This window comes from Dromiciops gliroides, chromosome 1 (assembly GCF_019393635.1).
Source record: "Dromiciops gliroides isolate mDroGli1 chromosome 1, mDroGli1.pri, whole genome shotgun sequence".
NCBI classification, from domain to species: domain Eukaryota; kingdom Metazoa; phylum Chordata; class Mammalia; order Microbiotheria; family Microbiotheriidae; genus Dromiciops; species Dromiciops gliroides.
Window position 1 is genome coordinate 264030737 of NC_057861.1, and position 26627 is coordinate 264057363.

The 26627-nt window shown below is 38.2% G+C and overlaps 1 protein-coding gene and 1 non-coding gene across 2 annotated transcripts in view; one reads left to right on the forward strand and one right to left on the reverse strand.

Moving 5' to 3' along the window:
* The window catches only part of XKR4 (XK related 4), a 512953-nt gene that overhangs the window by 356797 nt on the left and 129529 nt on the right, over positions 1-26627 (forward strand).
* LOC122737488 lies at positions 6662-6768 on the reverse strand. Its single transcript, XR_006354323.1, has one exon. It is a non-coding gene; the product is annotated as a U6 spliceosomal RNA (small nuclear RNA).

The window sequence follows — 26627 nt, forward strand, 5'->3', positions numbered from 1 at the left end:
TCCTAAAAATTCAGGAATATGCCTTCCATGTCACAACTTTCTGGTTGGCATAAGAATTAAATGGGAATTTAGGGAGAGTTTTGCAAAAGCTAGAGATGACACCCAAAGGCCAGCAGATGACACAGAAAAAGCTTAAAAAGTCAGAAATGAATAAAATACATGTATAGTATTATATAATGTCAACCCAATTTTTATAATAAGGTACTATAAAAATGCCATAAAAGAAAAAGAAAAAATCCAGACTTCTTCTCTGGTATGAAAAGAAGGCCAAATAACTATACATAGATTTTCCAGATCACAGGGGTGCTGCACCCATAAGCCCCATGATTTGAAAGGGATAACTGAGAAGTTATTCCCTCAGGAATTAGGGAATTCTCCAGCACTGAAAGGTTTCAAGGGAAGGCTAGATGAACCTTTAATAGACCTGTAGTTTAGTATATTCCTACTCAAGTTTATGTGAGATAACATGACTTCTGGGGTCTCTTCCAACTCTTAGATTCTATGATACTATCAACTAATCTAACATCTATCCTAAAGAACTATAAAAAGGATGACTTTTTTTTGGTGGAGGGGCAGGGCAATGTGGGTTAAGTGACTTGCCCAGGGTCACACAGTAAGTGTCAAGGGTCTGAGGCCGGATTTGAACTCAGGTCCTCCTGAACCCAGGGCTGGGGCCTTATTCACTGTGCCCCTTGGCTGCCCCCAAAAGGATGACTTTTTTTTTTGTTTGTTTTTGTTTTTTTTTTGCGGGGCAGTAGGGGTTAAGTGACTTGCCCAAGGTCACACAGCTAGTAAGTGTCAAGTGTCTGAGGCCGGATTTGAACTCAGGAACTCCTGAATCCAGGGCCGGTGCTTTGTCCACTGTGCCACCTAGCCGCCCCCAAGGATGACTTTTTAAAGGAAGAGGAAATCACTTCCCATAGATCTGAGTGTTTGGCCTAAAGTCAAGAAGACTCATATTCCTGGGTTCAAATCTGGCCTCAGACACTTACTAGCTGTGTGACCCTCAACAACCTGTGTGACAATTGAACAACAACAAGGGTCTCATTTCCCATAGTCTGCAGAATGGTCTAAAATGACTAATCAAACCTCTGGCAATTCTAACATTAATTCTTAATTTGTTATTTTAATGGAGGGGGGTAAGGGGGGAAAAGGATACTTTAAGGAAGGAAGAGAGAAAGGGAAAGAGAGAGGGAAGGAGAGAAAGAAAAAAGCTAAGAAGTTATTAGTGCATTTCACACAATAGTGTTTTTTTTTAAAAAGAGGAAACCTATATTCTCTCCTTTTAACAAGCAGGTTGTCCCACATGTATTTTAATACTCTCCAAATTCTAGCTTCCCTTTAGTTGTGTCTGACTCTATAACCCCATTTGGAGTTTTCTTGGCAAAGATACTGAAGTGCTCTGCAATTTCCTTCTTCAGTTCATTCTTACAGATGAAGAAACTAAAGCAAACAGGGTTAAGTGACTTTCCCAAGGTCACAACAGTAAGAGTCTGAAGCCAGATTTGAATTCAGAAAAATGCATCCTCCTGACTTCAGATCCTATCCACTCTCTGCACTGCACCACCTAGCTTACCCTCAAACTTCTCTGGTTTCCTTCAGATCTCAGGTAAAACTCCACCTTCCTAAAGAAACCTCTCCTATTCACTTGAATGCTATTATCTTCCCTCTGAGATTATCTCCAATTAATCCAGTATCTATTTTGTTTGTGCAGAGTTGTTTGCAAGTACTCTCTCCTTTCAGACTTTGAGCTCCCTGAGGGCAGGGACTGTTTTTGCCTTTCTCAGTACAACAAATGCTTATCACAAGTGCTTCTTGACTTCATATGAGCAATAAGGAACTGGAGAGCCCAGCTCAAAGAAAAGAGAGAATGTCAATGAGAAGCAAAGTTACCTGTGAGTCAAGTTCTAGTTCTTCTGGTGGCAAAAACATGTGGTCCCAACTGAAGTACACCTGTGGTGGCACAAGTTGCTAACTGAATGTTTGGCACATGAATAAATGACTTTTTTCCTTTCTTCTTCTGTATTTGTGGTAGAGGCTGATCCATTCTAGTGACTTGTCCAGTGTGGGAAATGTACATGTTAGAGAACATAATTTTTTATTTATGGGTGGGGTTGATATAAAGACTTGACAGCTCTGAATATGATAAGATTGCATGTTTGGTAGGTTCTTGGTTCTCTTTCAGTGTTATTTGTTGCTGTCTTAGGAAAAATTTGAGCCTGCCACTCAATTGAGCCTTTCATGTGCTATGATTTTAGAAATACAACCTTCCCCAACAGACAGTCTTTTAGACAAAAGGAATCATCTGGAACCAGCATGGAGGACCTGTTTCAGGCGATTAAAGGAGTAGGTCATTATATGTAAAAAGGAAAAGACAGCCTGCAATTAGTCAGAGCAAGCTTGAACCACTCCTCCACCTGGCCTCCCGCTGCTGAGAACAGCTAATAAACAAAGAGCCCTACATCATCTCCATTGTTAATAATGCATTTTCTAGAGTTTGCTGAAGTGGAACATATTTATAGCTGTAATGACAAAACAAAAATATAGTTGTAATGACAAAATGAAATTATCCTTACATTAAATATATATTCAGTGTAAATATATATATATATATGAGCTATTATAGTTGTAATGACAAAATAAGATTTTGCATCTATATATACATATAGGTGCATGTATATATAGACACATGGGTGTCTATATTTACATACTATATGTGTGTATACATATACATATTACTCGTATGTGTACATATACATATGTGTATGTGTGTACACACATACAGTGAACTAAGAGTATCTGTGCAGCATCATGGTGAATTATATCTTTGGTGTTGGCACAACGTAGTATGTAGTGTGTCTGAGCAATTTGTTGTTATATATAGTGCCTTACACTTAGGAGGCACTCAGAAAATATGTATTGAATGCATGAATGAATGAATGCTAAGTGGCTAATAGAAAAACCAGAGAGAACTATTATTTCTTCCTTCCTCTTGGAATTTATGACTGGTCATTTTGCCAATCTCAATGCTCTGGAACAGAATTGTTTGATTTGTTTTGTTGTTAGTGTTGATATAGCAACTGGAAGATATGTAGAACTTTCCAATTTAAAAAAACCACACACATTCACACACACACACACATCCCCCAGCAAGATATAAGGTGGTGTAGTAGAAAACAGACAGCACTTAGAGTCAGTGAACCTGGATTCCAGCTTCAGCTCTTTGGTTTGCAATTGTGGCCCTGGGTAAGTGGGTAACTTCACTCCACAGACCCTCATCTGCAAAATGAAGGGGTTAGACCATGACTGAGTCTCTTTCCACTTTAAATCTAATGACCTACAATCTTGTGAGGGATTGAGGGATATAGAGCAGTTTTTGTTAGCCCCATTTTACAAGTGAGAAAACTATGACTCAAGAAGCTAATAAATGGAAGAATTAGAAATAGAATCTAGGCTTAATAACATGAGGCAGCACGGGTGGATAGGGTACTGGACTTTGTGTCAGGAGGACCAAGGTTCAAATCTGCTGCATGTGGGGTAAGGGAGGGAACATGGGGAGGGGAGTCTCCATGACTAATATTAATAATGAGTAAATTAATATTATCTTAATTATTTTCTGATTTGGCATAAAATTGGAAAGTCACAGAGATGCCATATATTTATATAGTGCATCATATTCACTAACAAAATCTCCTCCCTGGCATTTTCCCTATAAAACTGGAGAGAAAAGGAGCAGAATGAGAATCACATAGCCCTCTGAGTCCTGCTCTGCTGCAAAATTCAGCAATCTGCATCAATCCTTGAGATTCTCAGCTACCTTTTATTAAAGATCCATGAAAAATTTGATCACTGGAAAAAATGAATCAAAATCTAGGTTTTCTAAAAATTTCCCTTCCTCCTGGAACTATAAAAGTATCTTACAATTATTTGTTCAGACTATTAGAATTTTCAAAGAACACACACACACACACACACACACACACACACACATACATGATCTTACTTGATCCCTATGAGATAGGATGGGCAATTATGACCTCCTTTTTATTGATAGGTGAACAAAAGCTCAGACTTACCAAGGGTCACAGTGAGATATGTAATAGTAGAAAGAAGTCTGAACTTAGAGTAATAACAACTCATGTATCCAAGTGTGGGTGTACCCAAAAAGCCCTGTGTTGGTCCCTCTTCTCTCAATTCATTCTTCTTGGTGATATCCTCAACACCCATTGGTTGAGCTGTCATCTCTCTGTCAGTGACTTCAAAGTATTTTAATAATAATAACAACAATAATAATAATAACCATTTTATATAGTGCTTTAAAGTGTATAAAGCACTTTACAAATTCTGTCTCATTTTATTCTTACAACAGCAACAATCTAATGTAGATGCTATTATTATCCCCAGGATAGCTAGGTGGTGCAGTAGATAAGAGCCTGGTATTAGGAAGACATGAGTTCAAATCTGACCTCAGATATTCATTCTCTGTGTAACCCCTAGGCAAGTCACAACACTCTTTGCCTCAGTTTCCTTATCTGTAAAATGAGATGTAGAAGGAAATGGCAAAATCACTTTAGTATCCTTGCCAAGAGAACCCCAAATGAAGTCAGAAAGTGTCTGAAATGACTGAATAATAAAAAATTATCCCCATTGTTTTTTTTGTAGTTGAAGAAAGTGAGGTGGGAAAAAGTTAAATGATTTGTCCAAAGTCACAAAACAACAAAGTGTCTGAGGCTGGATTGGAACTCAGATCTTTCTGACTTCAGGTCCAGTACTCTATCCACTATTCTACCTATTGTCAAGATAATGGAATTGTCAAGATAATGTGATAGATGAGATTTGGCAGATACTCAGGAGCCCACCTGAGTGGATTACTAGCTGATTTGACTGGATTAGTAGTTGACTAGATTCTAAGCACATCTGACTGGTACTTGAGAGTACTTAAGAAAGTATGGTTCTCAGAATCTAAAAAAACTTTGAACTTCTGGCCCAGTCAACCAACCAGCTTGAAGAACCTCCCATTTCTGGGAGGGGACAGGAAGGAGGAAGGAGAGCCTGCGCAGAGAGCACTGTCTCTTTGGGTTCCTGATTTCACTGTGGTGGCGGCAGAGGACAAGACAGAGGAGTTGAGGAAAGATAGAATTGCCAGGTTGTAGGAATTCTGTTCTCAATCTTTCTCTTCTTTTACTATCTTGCAAAAAACCCTTAAAAACCTAAACTCATTTTATCACTGATTTTAGTTGGTTTCCCCCAAAACTGGGGGAACAGATTAGGACCCACATTTAGAATTTTAAATTACACACGATCTACCTTTAATAATCACCCTATTTTCTCTTCTAAATTCCAGTCCTTCATCAGCAGCTACTTGCTAGCTATGTCCACCTATGTGAACCATAGGTTTCTCACACACAGTATGCCGTAAAACATTATCTTTCACCCTGAATTGACACCCCTTCCAATACATGCCAAGGGTACCCGTCGTTCTGCTAGTCATCCAGGTTTACAATCTCAATCCTTTAGTTTCACTTACTTTTCATGTTTGGGTAGTGATCAAGTCTTTGCTACCTCTCCATCATCTCTCATTTGTCCCCTTCTCTCTCCCAAGACTTCTTCCTGAATCAAGCCCTTATCATCTCTGACAGAACTCTTACCAAAGTTCCCTCATCTATCTCTGCCTCTTCCCTCTTCAGTTCATCTTCCATATAGATACCAAATTGATATTCTTATAACATGTCTGTTCATTCCAGATGTTACCCAGCTTAAGCCTACCCTGCTTAAGAAATTTCACTGATTCACTATTGCCCTTAGAATAAGGCACAAACATCATTTTTTGCATTCAAAACTCTTCACAATCTGGATACTGTTCATTAGTCTGATTACACATTACTCTCCCTATTCATGCTATATTCCAAACTGACTTATTTGCTGTTGCCTTTGCATGGCTTTCCGCCTCCTATTTCTGTGCCTTTAAACACACAGTCCCCCAACTCCTTCCTCACCACCTCTTGGAATCCCTATCTTTCTTTGAATTGCAGCTCTAGTCCTTCTGCCTTCATGAGCAGCTATGTAGCACAGTGGATAGACTGCCAGGCCTGGAGGCAGGAAGACTCATCTTGCTGAGTCCAAATGTGACTTCAGACACTTATAAGCTATGTGACTCTGAGCAAGTCACTTAACCCTGTTTGCCCCAGTTTCCTCAACTGTAAAATGAGTTGGAGAAGGATATGGAAAACCACTGCAGTATCTTTGCCAAGAAAACCCTAAATGGGGTCACAAAGAGTCAGATACAACTGAAACAACTGAACAGCAACACTTCCCCCTCCAAGATGTCTTTTCTGATTCCCCTGCTTTATAACTAGCATAACACCCCTCCTTCTCTTCCTGAAATTATTTTTATTTTACTTTTCTTTATGTGTGAGCATGATGGGCCCTCAATAAATGCTTATTAAATTGAATCAAATTGTCTCAGTCATTTACTAGAAGAGTGGCCCAAGCCATTTCACATTTCTAGTCTTCCTTTATGTCATTGGCCAATGATGAAGTTGAACCAGAGAATCCATAACACAGATGATGCCAAGGTATTCCCTTACCTATAGAATTTAATGAGTTTTGTGAGTGCTTCTAGGAGAACTTATATCTTCCTTTTTTTAAAATAATAAGCATTAAAAATATGGAATGCTTCATGAATTTGTGTGTCACCCTTGTGCAGGGGCCATGCTAATCTTCTCTGTATCATTTCAATTTTAGTATATGTGTTGCTGGAGTGAGCACGAACTCACATGTTCTGGCTCCTAGCCCAATATCCTTCACCTACACTATATTGTGCTAACAGCACACACACACACACACACACACACACACACACACACACACACACACATTTTCTAGTGGGACTACATGACTCGTGTAAATTTCTAAAGATGGGAAACTGATGTGCAAGTGGAGGATTTCCCTTCCTTTTCAGTATAATATTGGGACCTAAGGACCTTTGACTACCGGTGAAGATGGTCCTGGAAATTACTGCAGTCCCAATTATTTCTCCTGACTTGGTGAAAAGAGTTAGAATCACATGATGAGGGGTGGGGACCGGGGAAGAGAGGGTGCTCAAGCCAGATCAGCTGGCTTTAAGAGTTGAATGTTAAATTTTCAGTGTGTGCATTTACACTTTGAAACTCAGAAAATGCTACAAATCGGGGCTTGAGTTATTATTCTGTTGATTGGCTAGACAAGAAAAAAATGGAGAAAATATTAACAATGTAGATTAAAATTAAAAGTATGTTTTACCTACTTTTTTTCTATAGAATCCTTTTTAAAATTTTTACTTATTTTATATTTAATTTATGGAATAAAACAAGCATTTCCATAATATAATTTTTAAAAAGAGGATTGCACATGAAACTAAAAAATTATTATGTACAACTTGCTATTCCTTTTAAATATATAATAAAGTTATCATGTAAATTTATTTTTTCCCCTTTTTCTTTGCTCCCCTTTCCTGCCTTAGAGCTGGCTATAGACACAAATATATGTATATGTGTGTATGTAAAATCATTCTATACATACTTCTATATATAAGTTCTGGAGAATCATTTATTAAACATTTATCGCCATACCGAAGGGGAAGAATCCTGACAACCCTGAAATTCAAACTGAGAAGAGATAGAAAAGATACTGAGATAGAGAGATAGGGACTGAAAGGCAGTTAGAGGAGTGAATGCTAACTTATATCTGTATTCACCCAAGAACAAAGTCAAGAAAATGTTTTTTCTTGATTCCACCCCCCCCCCCCCGAGAGTGAATGTTCAGGGAAGAAAATAGCTGTGCACATACTATATATTTATTCTTTACTATTCTACTTTTCTATAACTATTGATAGTGTTTAAGCTGTGAGGTCATGGTTCAAGTAACATTGGCTTCAGGCACTGAACAAAATATTTCTGGAAATTATAGTATTGTTAGTTGCCGCTTGAACTTCATCTCAAACACTCTCATTATTGTTCTTCACCTTTATGTGGGGCGAATATTATAGCCACAAGGTAGGAGTAGAAAGGGCAATTGGGTTGGGTTGAGTTGGTTAGGATTGGATTGCGTTGGACTTTGTTCCAGGAGACTTTGAGTTTTTTACTTCATTGAATCTTTGGGAGGGAATGCTTTTTAAAAGACTTAAATTTATTCTTACTAGACAAGAACTTTCTGAAAATGATGAGAAAAAGAGAAAGAGGAAGAGGCTTAAGGATATTTCTCTACAGAATAAAGACAGAATAAACAAATGAGAAATTAAAACATTAAATAGGGATATGGTAAAAATAAACCCAATAATAGCGGAGGATCTTAAGGTATGCTTGAAATTATGTGAAGTACATGCAGAGTATGACTATAAAAAATACACTAGAACTTGTTTTGGAATGATGGCAAAAGAGACATGGGTTCTAAACACTTACTGGCTGTGTGACCTTGAACAAGTTATTTCACCCCAAATATCTCAGTTTCCTCAATAATGGAATGGGAATAATAATAAAGCTTACTTACTTCCCAGAGCAATCATGAAGATCAAACGAGATAAAACTTATAAAGGGCTTAGCACAGTTCCCAGTCCATAGTGGTGGCAATATAAATGTTTATTCCCTTCTCTTCTAGTCCTAAGTCTGCCACAAAAAAGCTATGTGATAGATCTGAGGTATTTAACTTCTCTCTCTCTCTGTGTACTTTATTTCCTCTTCTATACATGAGGGAGTGGACCTTGGTGATTTTTAATGCCCCTTCCAACTCTAAAATCTTGATCTGTGACTTGAAAATGTATCTCTAAATGACTGCTGCCCCCTTTAAGAGCCTTTTTCAGCTCTGAAAATATACAAGGCTCTAAGCAGTCACCTTGGGAGGCCATTACGCTTATTCTAACAATACATGTTATCACTGAAAAAGATTTCCCCTGATGCTGGTGCAATTGAAAGTTAAACCAACTAGATTGTTCCTTTCTATTTAGATTTTTGCCAATTTCATCCATGGCTAAAAATATTCTCATGTATCCAACTACATGCCTCATAGGCATCTCAGACTCAATATGTTCAAAACAGAACTTATTATCTTTCTACCAATCCATCAGTCAAGGGCACCACTATCCTTCTAGCTACCCAGGTTCACAACCTCAGAGTCATCCTTGACTCCTCATATCCAACCAGTTGTTAAGTCTTATCTGTTCTATCCCTACATCATCTCTTGCATCCATCCCCTTCTCCCTACTCACATGATCTCCACACTAGTTTAGGCCCTTCATCACCTCTTGCCTGGGCTATTGCAATAGCCTGTGAATTAGACACTACATCAATTTTCTTCTCTCACCAATCAGTCCTTCACTTTGATTCCAAATTGATGTTCCTAAATCCCATTTCTGAACCTCTTATTTCCCTTCTAAAAAAAAACCCCAATGATTCTCTATTACCTGGCCCATAGGATTAAATACTAGTCCTCTGGAATTTAAAGTTCCTTATAACTCTTTTTCAGCTTAATTTTCTCATCATACATTGCCCCTTTCTACACCTTCTAGGGCAGCTAGGTAGTGCAGTGAATAGAGTGTCAGGCCCAGAGTCAGGAAGACTTATCTTCCTGAGATCAAATCTGGCCTCAGACATTTACTATCTATGTATCCCTGGGTAAGTCACTTAACTTCTTTTTGCCTCAGTTTCTTCATCTGTAAAATGAGCTGGAGAAAAAAAATGGCAAAATACTACAGTATCTCTGCCAAGAAAACTCCAAATGAGTTCAGGAAGAGTTGAACACAACAGAAAAACAACTGTACAACAACAACCTACCCTCTATGTCTAGCCAGCCTGGTCACCTTGCTGACCCCTTGCAAATTTCAATTCCCAACTCTGTGCCTTTGCATATAGTCTATATACCATGCCAAAAATGCACTCTTTCACCTCTTAGAAACCCAATTTACTCCAAACTTGGGCTCTTGTGTGTGTGTTTGTAAGTATGCATACATGTATGTATGGTGAGAGAGTGAGAGTGAGAGATAGAGTGAGAGAGAGAGAGAGAGAAAGAGAGAGAGAGAGAGAGAGAGAGAGAGAGAGAGAGAGAGAGAGAGAGAGAGAGAGAGAGAGAGAGAGAGAAAGAACCCAGATTATAAACTCCTTCAGGGCAGAGAATGTTTTTTTTGTTTGTTTGTTTGTTTTGTCTCTATACTTAGTACATAGTAGGTTCTTATGAAATGCTCTTTGATTGATTCAATAAAATAGCAGCTTTGGGGCAGAGAGGTATGGAAAATCAGATTGAACAAGCTGAAAACACATCTATTTCTAGACCTCAAAGTCCTTTTTGCATCTTTTTTTGCATCTTTGTTGAAAGTATTTCAAATTTAAAACATTGCTAAGATATTTTAAATGAATAATTCTTTACCAAAAGTAACATTTCAAAGGCCTCTGAAGAAAGGAGCCAATGCTTTCTGTAGTAGAATGAACCAATCTGTACTAAAGGAAGCCCTTGCATGATGAAGTGTCAAGATATCAAAATTCTTATGTGTTTTATAGGAACCAGTAAAAGCCAATAATCACCAATACTAGTAAAAACTACTTCACCATGTCAGATTTAGCAGCATCCACATCCTCAGGGATGCATTACTAGGAGCAGGGAAATGTATTGCATCACTCCCTCATTATACAGTCTACTAAGCACCACTTGCAGATTGCCCCCAGCCTTGGCTCATTGCTTGACATACACGTGATTAGTGGAAGGGAATTTGTTGGTCCTAGTAAAGGGAACTCTGACCAGGGATCTTTCATTGTGTCTGCTGGTCTCTAGTAGCTAATTAACACACCTCACAAAGCACTGATTAAAGGATTTTTTTTTTCAAAATCCCATTCTATCATCTAATGGGTTAGATACAGCTGAACTGAAAAGACATTCATTCCAATAATGTTCAGACAGATTGACATCTAGGTAATCTGTGATCCCACTATCCTAATTGCTGATTCAATAAGTACTTTCTTTCTTGTTAAAGTCCTAACCATTCCTACCTATCTTGAAATAAATGAATGTAGTTCTATTCCTCTTGGCTCCATGGAAATATTTTTTCAGTCTTCCAAGTTGGTGGGCTTAATGTAATATGTTGGTGCCCTGAGGGTAGAAACTGAGCATTTAAAGTACTTTAAATTTAAAGTACATGTGGTATGGTAAAAAAATTGGAACCCTGAGTTCAACTTCCAACTTTTCTACTTACCAGCTTACTTAGCAGTGAACTCACTCTTGGAGACTTTCCTCAATTGTAAAGGGAGGAGATGAGGAAACTCCCTTCCTTAAAAGGTTGCCATAAATCTTTGCAAATTGTGGATTATTATGTAAATGGAACCTGTCTTATATTTACATCTTCCCAAAGACTAATACAATGCTGTACATATCAGAGTAAATACATAAGAAATGTGAGGGCAGCTAGGTGGCGCAGTGGATAGAGCACCGGCCCTGGAGTCAGGAATACCTGAGTTCAAATCTGGCCTCAGACACTTAACACTTACTAGCTGTGTGACCCTGGGCAAGTCACTTAACCCCAATTGCCTCACTAAAAAAAAAAATGTGTATTAAATCACTGAAGAAATGGATGATAAAGAGATGGAAGCAATTGAAACTACTGATTGTAAGTTGATTTCATTCTCATTTAATCAAAGCAACTAAGTTAAAATTTCTGAAATTTTTTAAGGAAAATTCGGCATTTTTCTGGGTAGAAACTTCCTTATCATTTGTATCATATGCCCTCCCAACTAATTCCACCCAGCCTCCAAAAAACAATTCACATGTCCATTTTAGCAGCTATTAATATCTCTAGCTCTTGCAATTGTAAATAGCATTTTATCTCACATTAAACTACTGTCTTAAAGAATAAAAAACATCTAGGTTTAACCCAGAAGATTTCAATGCCCCTTCCTTTTTTCTGTGTTAAAATGTAAGATTCTCTTTTGCATTATACAAACCTTATCTTCTATTTCACTCTTCTTGCCTTACACAAAAATGCCTATAAATAGTAGACATCAAACTATACTATACAACTCTGTTTTTAGACTAAGGAACCATTGACATCTGTGGTTGGGAAGTCAGATGAGGAAAGCTTACACCTTATCCAAATATAGAAGATAAAATCTCTTTATCCTCTTAAGGGTTCACACCTATCACTGCAAAATTTTTCTTGGTGGTAGTGGAATGTTATATATGAAAGTTACACCAGCTAAATTAATGTTCTTTATTTAGCTTTTTTGCCAATTTCATTTGGTTAACATCATAAACTGCATCCCAAGATTTTACCCCTACCAATTTAAAAATGTTCTCTAGATTGAGGCTAGGGTGGATTACTTTAAGGATTTTCTCATGAAACCCTGAGGTTTATAATCTGAAACAGCCTAGAAGGTAGTGTCAGCTTGTGTTTTGCTAACCTACAAACATTTCTCCAGTTGTCATTACCAAAAGGCACTATTGAGTGCCTAATTGTGCACATAAAATGCTGCATGGAGGGAATCATTCATCCTCCCTTCCATTTAGATCCCTGTAATCTAAGATATAACTTTTCATTCTTCAAATAGGCTAGTTCTTTAAGGTCCAGGATAAAGTTGTTGTTTTTTTGGTTTGGGATTTTTTTCAGTTATTGGATCTAAGTTAATTCAATAATAATAGCTTACTTTTTATACAGCACTTTTCCATTTACAAAGGCTTGTTTTTACAACCCTCAGATGGAGGCCTAGCTGTAACAGTAGCCAACATTCTTATAGCACTTTAAGGTTTACAAAGTGCTCCCCCAATAAACCCTCTCACTCTTCAGAGGAGAAAATGGTCTCAGAACAATTTGTGACTTGCTCAGGTTTCAAAGGATCATAGATCTGAAGCTGGAAGGGACTTAAGTCCAGTGACCTCATTTTACAGATGAAGAAACTGGGACCCAGGGAAATTAAGTGACTTACTGAAGATTACATAGGTAATAAGTAGAGGAGACATAATTTGAATGAGCCCAAGTCCAAAACTAGTGTTCTTTCCACCAGAGCATGCTGCCTCCCCTGGGACAGCTAGAGTCAGTCAGGATTGAAAGCCAGGCCTCTGCTGACTCTAGTTGAGTGCTCTTTCCACCTCATCATGGTGGCACTAATTCAAGCATAACTATCTCCATGAGGAAACTGAGTTTTAGAGCAATAACAGTATGCTGAAAATAGCACTGGATCTGGAGTCAAGGTTCAAAATCCTAGACCTGCTACATCCTTGTGACCTTAATCAATTTACTTAACCTTTTTATTTGGCTTTACTTAGAGAAAGAAAGACACACACACACACACACACAGATACAGAAAGAGACAGAGACAGAGAGACAAAGACAGAGATAGACACAGAGAGACAGAGAGAGGGAGATAATGGGAGGGAGACAAAAAGGGAAAGGATGGAAGGGTAGATTAAATATTCTTTATGATCCTCTGACTTGGCTAAGCTCACATTGAGTTCTGAAAATGACAGGTGGTGGATGGATAGCCATACCTGGTCTCCAAAGTTCAGAGACCCCTCTTGCTTTTTGTGTTGGGCATTACAGGCCTGCTTATTTGAGTATAACTAGAAAGCATTCCAGTTCCACTTGGAGCATGCTAAGTCTCAGAGGTTGGTGATTGGTATGGCTGTTGAGTCGTCAGATGGTGCCTGATAATTATTGTTGTTGTCAAGTCATTGCAGTCATGTCCAATTCTCTTTGATCCCATTTGGGGTTTTCTAGACAGAGATATTGGAGTGGTTTGCTATTTCCTTCTCCAGCTCAATTACAGATGAGGAACTGAGGCAAATGGGGTTATGTGACTTGCCCAGGGTCACACAGCTAGTAAATGTCTGAGGTCAGATTTGAACTCAGATCCTTTTGACTCCAGGGCAGGTGCTTTATCCACTGCAGCCACTTAGCTGCCTACCTGATGATTGCCAGAATTTAAATAAATAGTTTGCATGGAAGAAGGCGTGTGTGTAGAGGACGGAACCATGCTATTGAAAGTGAAAATTTTGTTGCAAGGGGGAGGAAGTATATTTGTGGAATAAAAAAAGGACTAAATCAATTCCCTTCACACACACACACACACACACACACACACACACACACACACACACACACACACCCCTGGGAGGAGGGGAATCCTGTACTCTCTCATCAATATTTCCTTTTTTTCTGAATAGAAAAAACTACTTACCCAGACCCTCAAACTTAAAAATTTTAAATAACAGTGGACTTTTTTCCCCTTCTTTGTCCCACATTTAGTCAATTTCAGAAATATAAACATGTCCTCTGAGATAGTCCTTAGATTCAATGGATTCTTTCTACGTACACAGTTCAGATTCTCGTTACCTCTCACCTAAAACATTGAAATAATGTTCAAGGTAGTTTCCCTCCCTCCCTTTTCTTGTTTGGCTTCATCTTGTCTAGACCAGAATCATGCAATGCACACATCACTATGTGTGACAGAAACAACAGCAGACTCCGAGTCACTAGGGTTTGAGAACTGGCTTTACTATTTGTTGTATGAACACTATCGAATCACTTGATATTCCTGTTTTCCTCATCTATTAAGTAAATATAATAATATTTATATTGGTACCTCACAGAATTTTTTCATGAGTAACATGACATAATGAATGTAAAGTACTTCGAAAACTTAAGGCAAGTTAAAGTATAGAAATACTGGTTATACTTGAGTTCATTGTTGCTTGTTGGTTTAATTTCAAACCCTTATGCATAGCATTCAGTACCATCCATTAGTTGTCTTACTAAGCCATTTACCATTAGCTTCTTCTTTTTGTGTTTATGAAGTGTCCTTCCCTTTGTTTCTTATATTGTTGAAGGTGGGGGAGCCCAAGGATTATAATGTGGGGAAGTCCCCTAATGACAGCTATAGTGTTATAGGAAACAATTAAGGTGGTTCCACAGTTGGGTCAAAAGTAGTGCCTTTCCAGTCATTGTGCCCTATGATCTCTAATATGAGCCTTGAGGAGTAGATGCAACTGCTGAGAAGATAGCATCAGTCTTGGGCAACAGCTCATGACCTAAGGTAAGGTTTACTGATGCAGCATCCATATACTTGTGGTAGCAGGAGAGAAATTAAAACATGCAGAGAGGGTATCAAGTTGAAAGTAAAGCATAGTATTTATTAACAATATTCACAGGTTGGGAGTCATGATGGATAAGTAATAGCACTTTGTGAATGGGTCTTGAACATTAAATATTAGGTAGGGCCACTGATTTATATCCTGTTTTATCTAGATCTAAAAGAACCTGGAATTTCTCTGGGAAAGACCAGTTATGATTTAGGATTACAGATAGGGTATAGTTACGTGTTCTGGAGCCTCCAGCTTTTTCTTGATTACCTTGTATTCTTAGGGCAGTGTCTGAGAGTATTAGCCATGAATCTTTACATCCCTGAAAAAAGTATCTCTTTTCCAAATGTCCCAATGTGATTGCTGATCCTTGCAAATGTCTTGCTATCTCCCCCTTCCTAATGCTGATTTTACTACTTTTCCTATTTGAAAAATTCTTGAAAATCCATGCTCATCATTTTCTTTGAGACCTTGATCAAACCTAATTATTCAAGGAAGAATTTGTTTGAAGGGAAGATATTAACAGCAGAGAGAGAGGAAAAGGCCTCTTACAGAAGATGATTCTTGAGCTGAATCTTTTTTTTTGATTATGTGAAGTATTCCCATATTTGTCATTTTGTACAAGAAAACTTGATTAAAAGAAAAAAAAGAAAGAAAGTGAAAAATAGCATGCTTCAGTCTGTTCCATCAATATCAGTTCTTTCTTTGGAGGTGGATAGCATATTTCATCAATAGTCCTTTGGGACTGTCTTGGATCACTGTATTGTTGAGAATAGTTAAGTCATTCACCGTTCTTCATCAAAAAATATTGCTGTCTCTGTGTACAATGTTCTCTTGGTTCTGCTTACTTCACAATACATCATTTCATACATGTCTTTCCAGGCCTTTCTGAAATCATCCTGCTTGTCATTTCTTATAGCACAATAATATCCCATCACTATCATATACCACAGCTTGTTTAGCCATTACCCAATGGATGGGCATCCCTTTGATCTCCAATTCTTAGAAACCACGAAAAAATCTGTCTTGGGCTGAATCTTGAAGGAAGCTGGGGATCCTAAAAGTCACAAGTAAGGAGAGGGAGCTCCCGGACCTGGAGGACAGTCAGTGCAAAGAAAGAGAGATGGGGTGGGGAAGAAAGAGAGATGGGAAAGGACTATCGTGTGTGAAGAGCAGCAGGTACTATAGGTCAGTTTCTACCACAGATCTCATGGAAGAGAGTAGTGTATAAAGTGACTAGAAAGACAGACGGTAGCTATGTTATAAAGAGTATTAAAAATGAAACTGAGGAAGTTCCATTTAGTCATGGAGGTAATAGGGAACTACTGGTGTTGATTGAGGAAATAGGGATAATATAATCAAAACTCTACCTTAGCAAAATCGCTTCAGAAGCCATGTGGAGGGTGTAGAGTATCTGTCAATTTCCTGATATGTTATTTGGAAACCTCTTATGGCTCTTCACTGTTATTTTTTTTTATTTCCCCTTGGGAAAGCATAAGCACTCCTAGAGAAGATATCATAATTTCTATTCCTTTTCTTCCTGCCAATGCCCTTGAATATAATGTAAGTACATTATCTTTGGAAGCATGTCAATTATTTAGCCACTTTTCAGAAATCTGAGTCCCTGATTTGACTGTTTCATTGATCATTTTGATCTTGCTAGGCAATGAGATAATAGTTGGTTCATCTCTATTATACATTTTAGTTGGCTACTATCCCCTCAAAATTAGATATATCATGTGTCTGGGATTACACCCACAAACATGGCTACAATGAAATAGCTTCTTCCAATCATTTAGGTCTTTGTAAAATTCTCTATCTTCTCCAGTGCCTAACAAAATATTCTGTATATGGTAGGTGCTTAGTAACTGGTGAATGAAAAAATTGTTCAATAGTGGTAGTGTTTTATTGTATATCATGGTAGTCAATTGTTTTGTGTCAGAATTTAAGCAGAGAATTATACATGATTCCTGTAAGTTTGATGTATCAAGTAATATAACCTGGGCAGACTTGATGGCTAATAGCTCCTGCTTGACTATTAGAATCAGCCAGAATATTTCCTAGAAGAGTTTAAGAATCTCTTTAGGCATGAAATTTTAAAAATGTAAATTGAATAAATAAACTGATGATAAAGAAAGAACACGAGTGACCCTGAGTGGAGGAATAATCTTCCAGTGTTGTGACGTATAGAGATGTACCTTTAAGTTGAATGAAGCCTAGTCTCACTTGTCATTCGTTGCTGCTGTGTTTTCCTGTACTCATGGTATTGACCTGGAAATAAATTGATATCCTCAGGTTCTGGTGCCATCCTCCAACCTAATATTTTTCTGTTCTCTCACCCAAACTCAAGACTCACTGTCCAAGTCCTGCCAAGGGCTCATTTTACCATTCTAATTGGTTGTGGACAAGTATTATAGAGATGTCTGCAGTGATCCTTAGCACCAGGAAGAGATGCTGCAGGCAAGAGTTAAATTCTGATCAACAGAGGTTGAAAACTGGCCAAGGGGTATTTCTATTTCCAGTCTGAAGATTTATGAGGTTGAGGGATCAAGGCAACAGATACTGTGTGAGATTGGGGAGAAATGTGTCTGAGGTTAAAAGACACTCCTACATGTGTGTATAAGTGTGTGTGTGTGTGTGTGTGTGTGTGTATATATATATATATATATATATGTATGTGTGTATATACACATACATATATACATATATAAAGCCACTTTCAACTAGTATAGTTCCTTAGATCCTTAGAGCTTCCAGTGATATTTTTGTGCATTATATTAATATAATAAAAAAAAAGATAGGTCAATAGTATAACATGTCAGTTCCTATTCAAAGTAAGCCAACGACCATAAAAACCTTTAATAATGAGTACAATTTTATCATGAAAAAGAAATTATTTATTTTATCCTACTCAACTTACTTTCACACTAAAGAGTTTTGAAGAGGACCCTTAAGAGTTATCTATAAAATGTGCAGAGAATTTCCCTATCAATAAAGCTATACAGTGCACTGATTATAGGATTTTTCTAATTCCACTTCCACTGACACCTCTTTCTGACCCTGCAGTATTCTTTATACTAAAAGCCCTCATAAAAATCAAGCCCTGAGAGTTTACTCCCAATCCTAAAATCTGGGCTCCACATTTTTAAACCACTTGGTGTAAACACATGTTGCTGAGTGTACACAGGTAAGTGGTATGAAATCAACCCCTCTAATACTGACTTACCAAAGTTTGTGTTGCTCTCCCTTTTTTCTGTCATTGTTCCCCCTGCTTTATCCCTAAATTCCATTCAGAGCCCTATGTATCTATTACTTCACCAGAGATTCTCTCCTTTGCTAAGTCACTATGGTTGTCATTATCATTCTCTTTTGTCTAAAGCTTGACTTCTTTTATTGCCCAATGTCAGAGACAGTGAGAGCTCCAGGGTTTTCTGTGAATTTCTCTAGCATAATAAGATGAAAAGTACTTGTGTACCTATCTAATTCTTATTTTTTCCCCATCATCAATTTTGGGACATAAAAAAAGAAATGTAATTTCCCCAAACTTGTAGACTACTGAAAACATCTATTTAAAGTGTTGGGGTTTTTTTATGGTGGACAGAAAAAAGTTGAGTGAATTGTGCTCTCTGATTCAGACAGCTAGCAGTGCATTTCTGATAACTAGTTATGTAGTTATTTCACACATAAGTAGTATATATTGTAGATATGTATATGTGTTTATGCCTTTTTGCTAAAAAAAATAGAAAAACAACCATTTTATCAGTACTTTGAAAAAGAAAAAATTAAGTAGCTTGGAATTTTGTTTAAAATAGCTTGTTTTAAGTAGCTTTAGAAGCTGAAGAAGATGAGGGAACTGTTTAATGGTTTGTTAGGTTGCTTTTTTGTTTGCTTGTTTGTTTGTTTGTTTGTTTTTGAGAGGTGTCTGATAAATGTCAGCCACACAAAACTGGATAAAATACAAAATATTCTAACATTCCATGTAGAGCCCAAACTGAGGTCAGATTTATACCTGCTTATTATTTAAAGGAATCAGCCTCAGTCTGGCACCAGTCAGGTGAGCCCCCAACATCAGAGCCTTCCCCACTATCTCCACTGACTATTGAAAGAGGCATAAATCAGAAACAGAGAAAGTCAAAGCTCTCATGCCAATTGGCAGTGGAATTGGACCTGAGTGTCTGGCTATACTTCCAGGTGTGACAACATAGAAAAACAATAAAATAAAATTTGCAGATGACATAGAGGTGGAAGCTAGAGCCAAACTAATGGAAAATGATCAGGTCCAAGACTGAACTTGATGAGCTAGAATTTAGACTGAATCTTATAAGACAGAGTGTGTATGTGTGTATCTGTGTTTTTGTGCGTGTGTGTGTATGTGTGTTCATTCAGGCAGCAATGTAAAATCTAATACAAGTTCCCAAAAACCAACTTCACAAGTATAAGAAAGGTGAAGAATAGAGAGACAGAACTTTATCTGAAAAAACAAAAAACACAGAATTAGGTGTTTCAGTGGACTGGATTTTCAATATGAGTCAGCATTGTGATGTGGCAATCAAAAAGAAGCCATGTAATCTTGTGCTCTATTGGAGACAAGGGTTCCAGGAATAAGGAAGTGATAGTCTCCCTATAGTCTGCCTGGCTAAATATCAAGAGGCTCATACTTATTTGGTGACAGTCTTTCAATCACAGAAGCCTCTAATGACCAATCCTTCAAAGACTAAATCCAATGCCACCTTCTCTAGGGTATAGTGGGATTGTAATACATATCAAGGAGGGAGTACTCATACTGAGAAAATAATAGATCCTTAAAGTATTAAGTAATTGCAGGACCAGAAAGGCAGAAAACACTTTTTCCCCCCTCATACCAAAGAACTGGGTTGCAAGGTAAACGCCCATCAATTTGAGCACGTTCAGCAGCATGGTATGGTCACGGTCAGGGAGCAGCAGCAGTGTTCTGCATCTGAGTTGGACTAATTAGAGTGATTTCTCATCAATCAGAAGACCAGAGGGACAGGACAGAATTTACTTCGGAGTGTTGGATTGGAAATGGAGGCTAAAGCAAAAGGTAAGGAAGCTGAGGCCTAGGGCATTTAAGTAACTTGCTTGAGGTAACACAGACTGTAAGCAGGAGAGACAAGATTTTAACCCAGTCATCCGAATCCACAATCTCTGCTTTTCCCACTGTATGATGCTGTCTTGATGCTGTCCCATGTTCAAAGGGAACAAAAGGAAAGAAAGAGCAAGAGATTTAGATATGGTCACCTTGTAAATTTATTTTGAGGTTAAATTAATTTTGTTCCTGAAATCTATGACTGACACTGATGTAGAGCTATTATTGGGTATCCTGTATTTAATCAGTAAGAGTATATAAAAAAGGAATATGCGGAAGAGGGGGAAACAAGTGAATCACAAAGTCGATCATCCAATTTGCCCCATATCTCAAGAAAGAAAGGGTAAAACTAATTAGAAAGGCAGGGAACTGAGAATATTGAATTTAGATAACTGTAGGCTATTTTATATGATGGATTTCCTAATATCCTTGGTGTGGTGATGGTAGCTGAGTCATTTCAGTCATGTCTGACACTGTGACCCCATTTGGGTTTCTCTTGGAAAAGATACTAGAGTGATTTGCCATTACTTTCTCCATATCCACACAAACTCAAATGAAAATAACTAAGAGGGCTATATATACCTTCCAGACTCAGACACATAATAGCTGTGTGACCCTGGGCAAGTCACCTGGTTTACTTCAGTTTCCCCATCTGTAAAATTGAGCTGGAGAAAGACCACTCCAGTATCTTTGCCAAGAAAACCCAAAAATGAGGTCACAAAGAGTCAGATATGACAGAAATTATCTTACAACAACAGTAACAACAAAACATTCTCTTGTGTAATTTAAGATTCTAAATGTGGATTCTAATCTGTTCCCCCAGTTTTGGGGGAAACTGACTAAAAATCACTGATAAAACGAATTTAGGTTTTTAAGGGTTTATTGGAAAATAGAAAGAAAAAGATTGAGAACAGAATTCTAACAGCCTGGCATTCCTATCTTTCCTCAAATTTCCTGTGAAGTCCTCTGCCGCCACCACTATCAAGTCCTTTGTTTCCTTGACAGAACAAAAGGGGGGACTGTAATGATTGGAATGATGCCACCTACTGGAGACTTGCTGTGGGAAAGCTCCACCATGAGGAAAATGCCTCAGAGGCATTGTGGCTTTTCCTTGGTGTCAGGAAATGACGTTTGCTCATGGGTGCTGTCTATCAAGGCTACCAGCCAATCAACCTGAGGAGCCTCCTATGGTCTGGGAGGAGACAGGAAGGAGGAAAGGGAGCCTGTGCAGAGAGCGCGGGGGCTTTTTGGCTTCTAATAAACCCTTAAAAACCTAAACTCGTTTTATCAGTGATTTTTAGTCAGTTTCCCCCAAAACTGGGGGAACAGATTAGAATCCACATTTAGAATCTTAAATTACACACTCTTAAGGTTGATCCGTTGGGAAAGGTAGTTTGGTGTTTTGGAAAGAAGATAGGACAGCAGTCAGGAGACCTGGGTTCTCATTCTTCCCTTGTTATAACATTCATAATGTGACCTTTGGCAGGTTACTCAACCTTTCTTCGGACCTCACCTTTTAAAATGAGATGAACATACTACACACATTTGTTACAGGGGCTGTTTTTCTTTCTTTTTCAATTTGGAACAAGAGGTGGTAGGGGAAAGAGAAGATAAATTCACATTAATTGAAAAATAATAATGAAAACATTAAAAACAATAATAATAAAAAGAAAAATAATAAAGTTTATTTTTTGTTAAAAAATACAGGGGCAGCTAGGTGGCACAGTGGATAAAGCACCGGCCCTGGATTCAGGAGGACCCGAGTTCAAATCCGGCCTCAGACACTTGACACTTACTAGCTGTGTGGCCCTGGGCAAGTCACTTAACCCCCATTTGCCCTGCAAATAAAATACAATGAGATAAATAAGAATAGATGACCAAGAAGATCCTTTTCACTTCTAAATTCTAGGAGTCTACAGAGCCAGAGAAACATCAAGGTTAGAAATTAAAGATAGTCTTGCAGATGAAGGGGGATTACATTGTCTGATTATTAAAACTGGTAAACTAAGCCAATTTTCATCATGAAGAGATATCTACAATATATAGCCTTCAGTTGGGAGTCTTTTTCTGGAATATTTTGCAACTCAACCTTAAACATTATGAATTTCATAAACTACTAAGCACCAGTATAGGGCTTAAGGGAGACTGAAGGGTCTTTACCCATGGGTCTTTATGGAGCTCAATTGGGTCTTCACAGTTCCTGCTCATCATTTCTTTTACAGTTACTATTGTTAACTGTATTGCCCTCTATTTTATTCCCTCCTCTGGATAGTTACTCTATTTTCTATCTTCCTTCACCCTATCCCTCCTTGAAAGTGTTTTGCTTTTTACTGTCCCCTTCCCCAGTCTGCCTTTCCTTCCTTTGCCTCTCCCCCCTTATCCCCTTCCCCTTCCGCTTTCCCACAGGGAAAGATATATTACTATACCATCTTGAGTGTGTATGCTATTCCCTCTTTGAGCCAATTCTGATGAAAGTAAGGCTCGCTCATTCCCTCCCTCTTTCCCCATCTTCCCCTCTACTCCATAAGTTTTTTCTTGCTTCATTTATGTGAACTATTTTTCCCCAATCTACCTCTCCCTTTCCCTCTCTTCCAGTGCATTCCTCTTACCCCTTAACTTTATTTTGAAGATGTCATCATGGGTCAGCTAGGTGACACAGTGGACAAAGCACCAGCCCTGGACCCAGTAGGACCTGAGTACACATCCAGCCCCAGACATAAGCCACCCAACCCTGCCTGCCCCACAAAAAACAAGGATAAACAAAAAATAAATGCTTTACAGAAATCTTCCCATTATATTCAATTTACAACTGTGCCCTCTGTCTAATTATATTCCTTTCAGCTACTCTAATACTGAAAAGATCTGATGAGTTAGAAGTATTATCTTCCCATGTAGGAATGTAAACAGTTTAATTTTTTAATATCCCTCATGATTTCTTTTTCCTGTTTACCTTTTTATGCTTCTCTAGGGTCTTGTATTTGAAAGTCAAAATTTCTATTCAGTTCAGGTTTTTTCATCATGAGTGCCTGAAAGTACTCTTTTTCATTGAAGTCCCATTTTTTCCCCTGAAAGATTATAATCAGTTTTGCTGGGTAGGTAATTTTTGGCTGCAGTCCCAGTTCCTTTGCCCTCAGGAATATCATATCCCATGCCTTCTTGTCCTTTAATGTAGATGCTGCTAGATCTTGTTTTATCCTTACTGTAGCTCCACAGTATTTGAATTCCTTTTTTCTAGCTGCTTGCAATATTTTCTCCTTGACTTGGGATATCTGGAATTTGGCTAAAATATTCCTGGAGGTTTTCCTTTAGGGATCTCTTTCAGGAGGTGATTAGTGGATTCTTTCAATTTCTATTTTACCTTCTGCTTCTAGACTATCAGGGCAATTTTCCCTGATAATCTCTTGGAAGATGATGTCTAGGCTCTTTTTTGATCATGACTTTCAGGTAATCCAATGATTTTCAAATTATCTCTCCTGGATCTATTTCCCAGGTAAGCTGTTTTTCCAAGGAAATATTTCATATTGCCCTCTATTTTTTTATTCAATTGGATTTGCTTTACTGTGTCTTGGTTTCTCATAAATTCACTATCTCACATTTGTTCAATCCTAATTCTTAGTCAATTATTTCCTTCAGAGAACTTTTGTATCTCCTTTACCATTTGGCTTTTCAAACTGTTGACTTTTTTCTCATGACTCTCCTGCATTGCTCTCCTTTCTCTTTCTATTCTTTCCTCCATCTCTCTAAATTTTCCTTCCATCTCTCCTACTTTCTCTTCAAAGTCCCTTTTGAGTACTTCCATAGCCTGAGACCAAATCATATTTTTCTTGGAAGCTTTGCATGTTGGAGCTCTGACTTTGTTATTATCTTCTTCTGAGGGTATATTCTGGTCTACCCCTCCCCCAAAGAAGCTGTCTATTGTCTACTGTTTTCTTTGCCTACTCATCTCAGTGTGGAAGCAGATGTCTGATTGAAATCTGATTCTCTATGGTTAGAAGCTTGGTGTGCCTGTGCCCCTCCCCAACTGGGCCACCACCAGTCGATTTGGCCCACTGGTTCAGAACTGGGGCTCTTCTCCCCAACCCTAGCAGAGACTGCAGCCACTTTAACCCATTCAACCATTGAACCCCCTCACCTGTCCACAAGCTGAGCCTTAGAAAAAGCCGCTGGCACTGAAGACTCTGAGGTGCTGGAAGCACTGTCTGTTTCTAGCTGGGTCCAGGCTGCAGGCTGAGCTCCTCTCTCAGCCTGATCAGCAGGTGATACTAATTGCTGTCTTTGGCTAGAAAATAGTCTCACTCTGTTCTTATGTGTGTTAGGCTGCTCTGGGTGTTTTGTTTTGTTTTGTTTTGTTTTTTAATGGCATTATTTGGGAGTGAGTGGATGGTTTATTGGGAGCTTGCCGGAGTCACAGCCTCTCCTCTGCCATCTTGACTCAACCCCTTCTAGACTGGTTCTTGATGACAGGAGCACAGTCATTTACTAGGCCCATTCTAAAAACTTTTTTCATCCAGGTAGGATCTGCCAGTAAGATTACTTCCATGTTACAGTAAGAATAAGCCTTTAGTGAAGGTCGTAACATTTTTCAGTATGTGTAACTAATTGGAAAATCAATTTTTCTTTCTACTTAATTATTTTGTTGTAAGTTTTTATTTGTTTGCTTAATCCTTTAAGAAACCCAGTTGTATGAAAAGGTGTCATGGCATGGGGAAATGACAGAGAGTATTCTTAGCAAATGTTAACAGTATGATCATTGCCACCCTATCATCATTTCCAGGATGATAATAGTTTCCGTGTTGCCTCAAGAATAGAGTAACTGAAAACATAATCTGGAAAAAATACTATATATCTCTTCTGGGTGTAGGTATACATACAAATACATAAATATCTTGTTACCCCATTTAGGGTTTTCTTGGCAAAGACACTGAAGTGGTTTGCCATTTCCTTCTCCACTTCATTTTATTAATAGATAAGGAACTGAGGCAAACAGGATTAAGTGACTCGCCCAGGATCACACAGCTAGTAAATGGACAGATTTGATTTCATTAAGATGAGTCTTCATGACACCAGGCCTGACCCTTTATCCACTGCACCACCTAACATGTATATTTTGTGTATATTTATGCATGTGTATATGTATGAATGTATGCATGCAGGCATATATATGGATGTGTAAAGATTCAGATAGGAGGGGAGAGAGAGAGATGAGAAGGGGGAGAGAGAGAGAGAGACAGACAGAGAGAATCAGTCTCCATGTTCCTGGACTCATTTCCATGTTATTTCTCTATGGTTGGTTCACTCCTTCTATGTCTAGTGATATACAGAAGCATGTCAATTTCCTAGGTAATTCAATCCAAAATGTCATTTTTGCCTCATTTTTTTTTGAAATTTCTGTTTAAAGTATTTTTAATGTCTACATTACCTGTATTCCTAATAGCACTTCTCTACTTCATTTTGCATGTATAAAAATAAAGCTTGTATTTTTCAGGGACTCTAATCATTATTGTCCTTGCTGCCAAATTATGATACCTTCTTTCTAAAACTGCTAGCTATTAAAAACAAAAAAAAAACAAAAAACAGGAAAACTCATCTTTCTGAATTCGATGGTCTGTTCATACAAATAAGCATCATGGATTATTTCACTTAGACAATTTTATGGGATGATAGAGATCAGGGAAGAAAACCTTTGGCACCTTTGCCAAAGATGGATGCTAGTAGAGGGGCGGCCTATCATTAATTGATAAATTGAGGGAATAATAGCAACCCATCTTTATTTCACTTTATAATTACATATTGCTTTACAGAATTTATGTTGGGGGCAGCTGGGTGGTGCAGTAGATAAAACACCGGCCCTGGATTCAGGAGGACCTGAGTTCAAGTCCGGCCTCAGACATGTGCCACTTACTAGCTGTGTAACCCTGGGCAAGTCACTTAACCCTTATTGCCCTGAAAAAAAAACCAACAGAATTTATGTCACTTGGTCCCTACAAAACCCCTGTGAATAAGGTATTATTAACATTATCGTTTTAATTTTGCACAAGATCATAGGGACTCGAGGGCGGCTAGGTGGCACAGTGGATAAAGCACCAGCCTTGGATTCAGGAGTACCTGAGTTCAAATCTGGCCTCAGACACTTGACACTTACTAGCTGTGTGACCCTGAGCAAGTCACTTAACCCCCATTGCTCGGCCAAAAAAAAAAAAAAGTAAAGAAAGAAAAAGAAAAAGATCATAGGGACTCAAAGAGCTTAAAAGATGTATCCAATGTCAGTGGCGTTGTTTGTACTATGTTCTTGAAGATGACAATGACATTGGGGTGATTGTATTCATATTTAAGTGAGAGAGGGCTGTGCAAGGTCACCAACCTCACTTTCTCCTCCAGAGCTATCTGCGTCCAGTGGCAAGGTATACATCAGGAAGGCTGGAGATGGCCC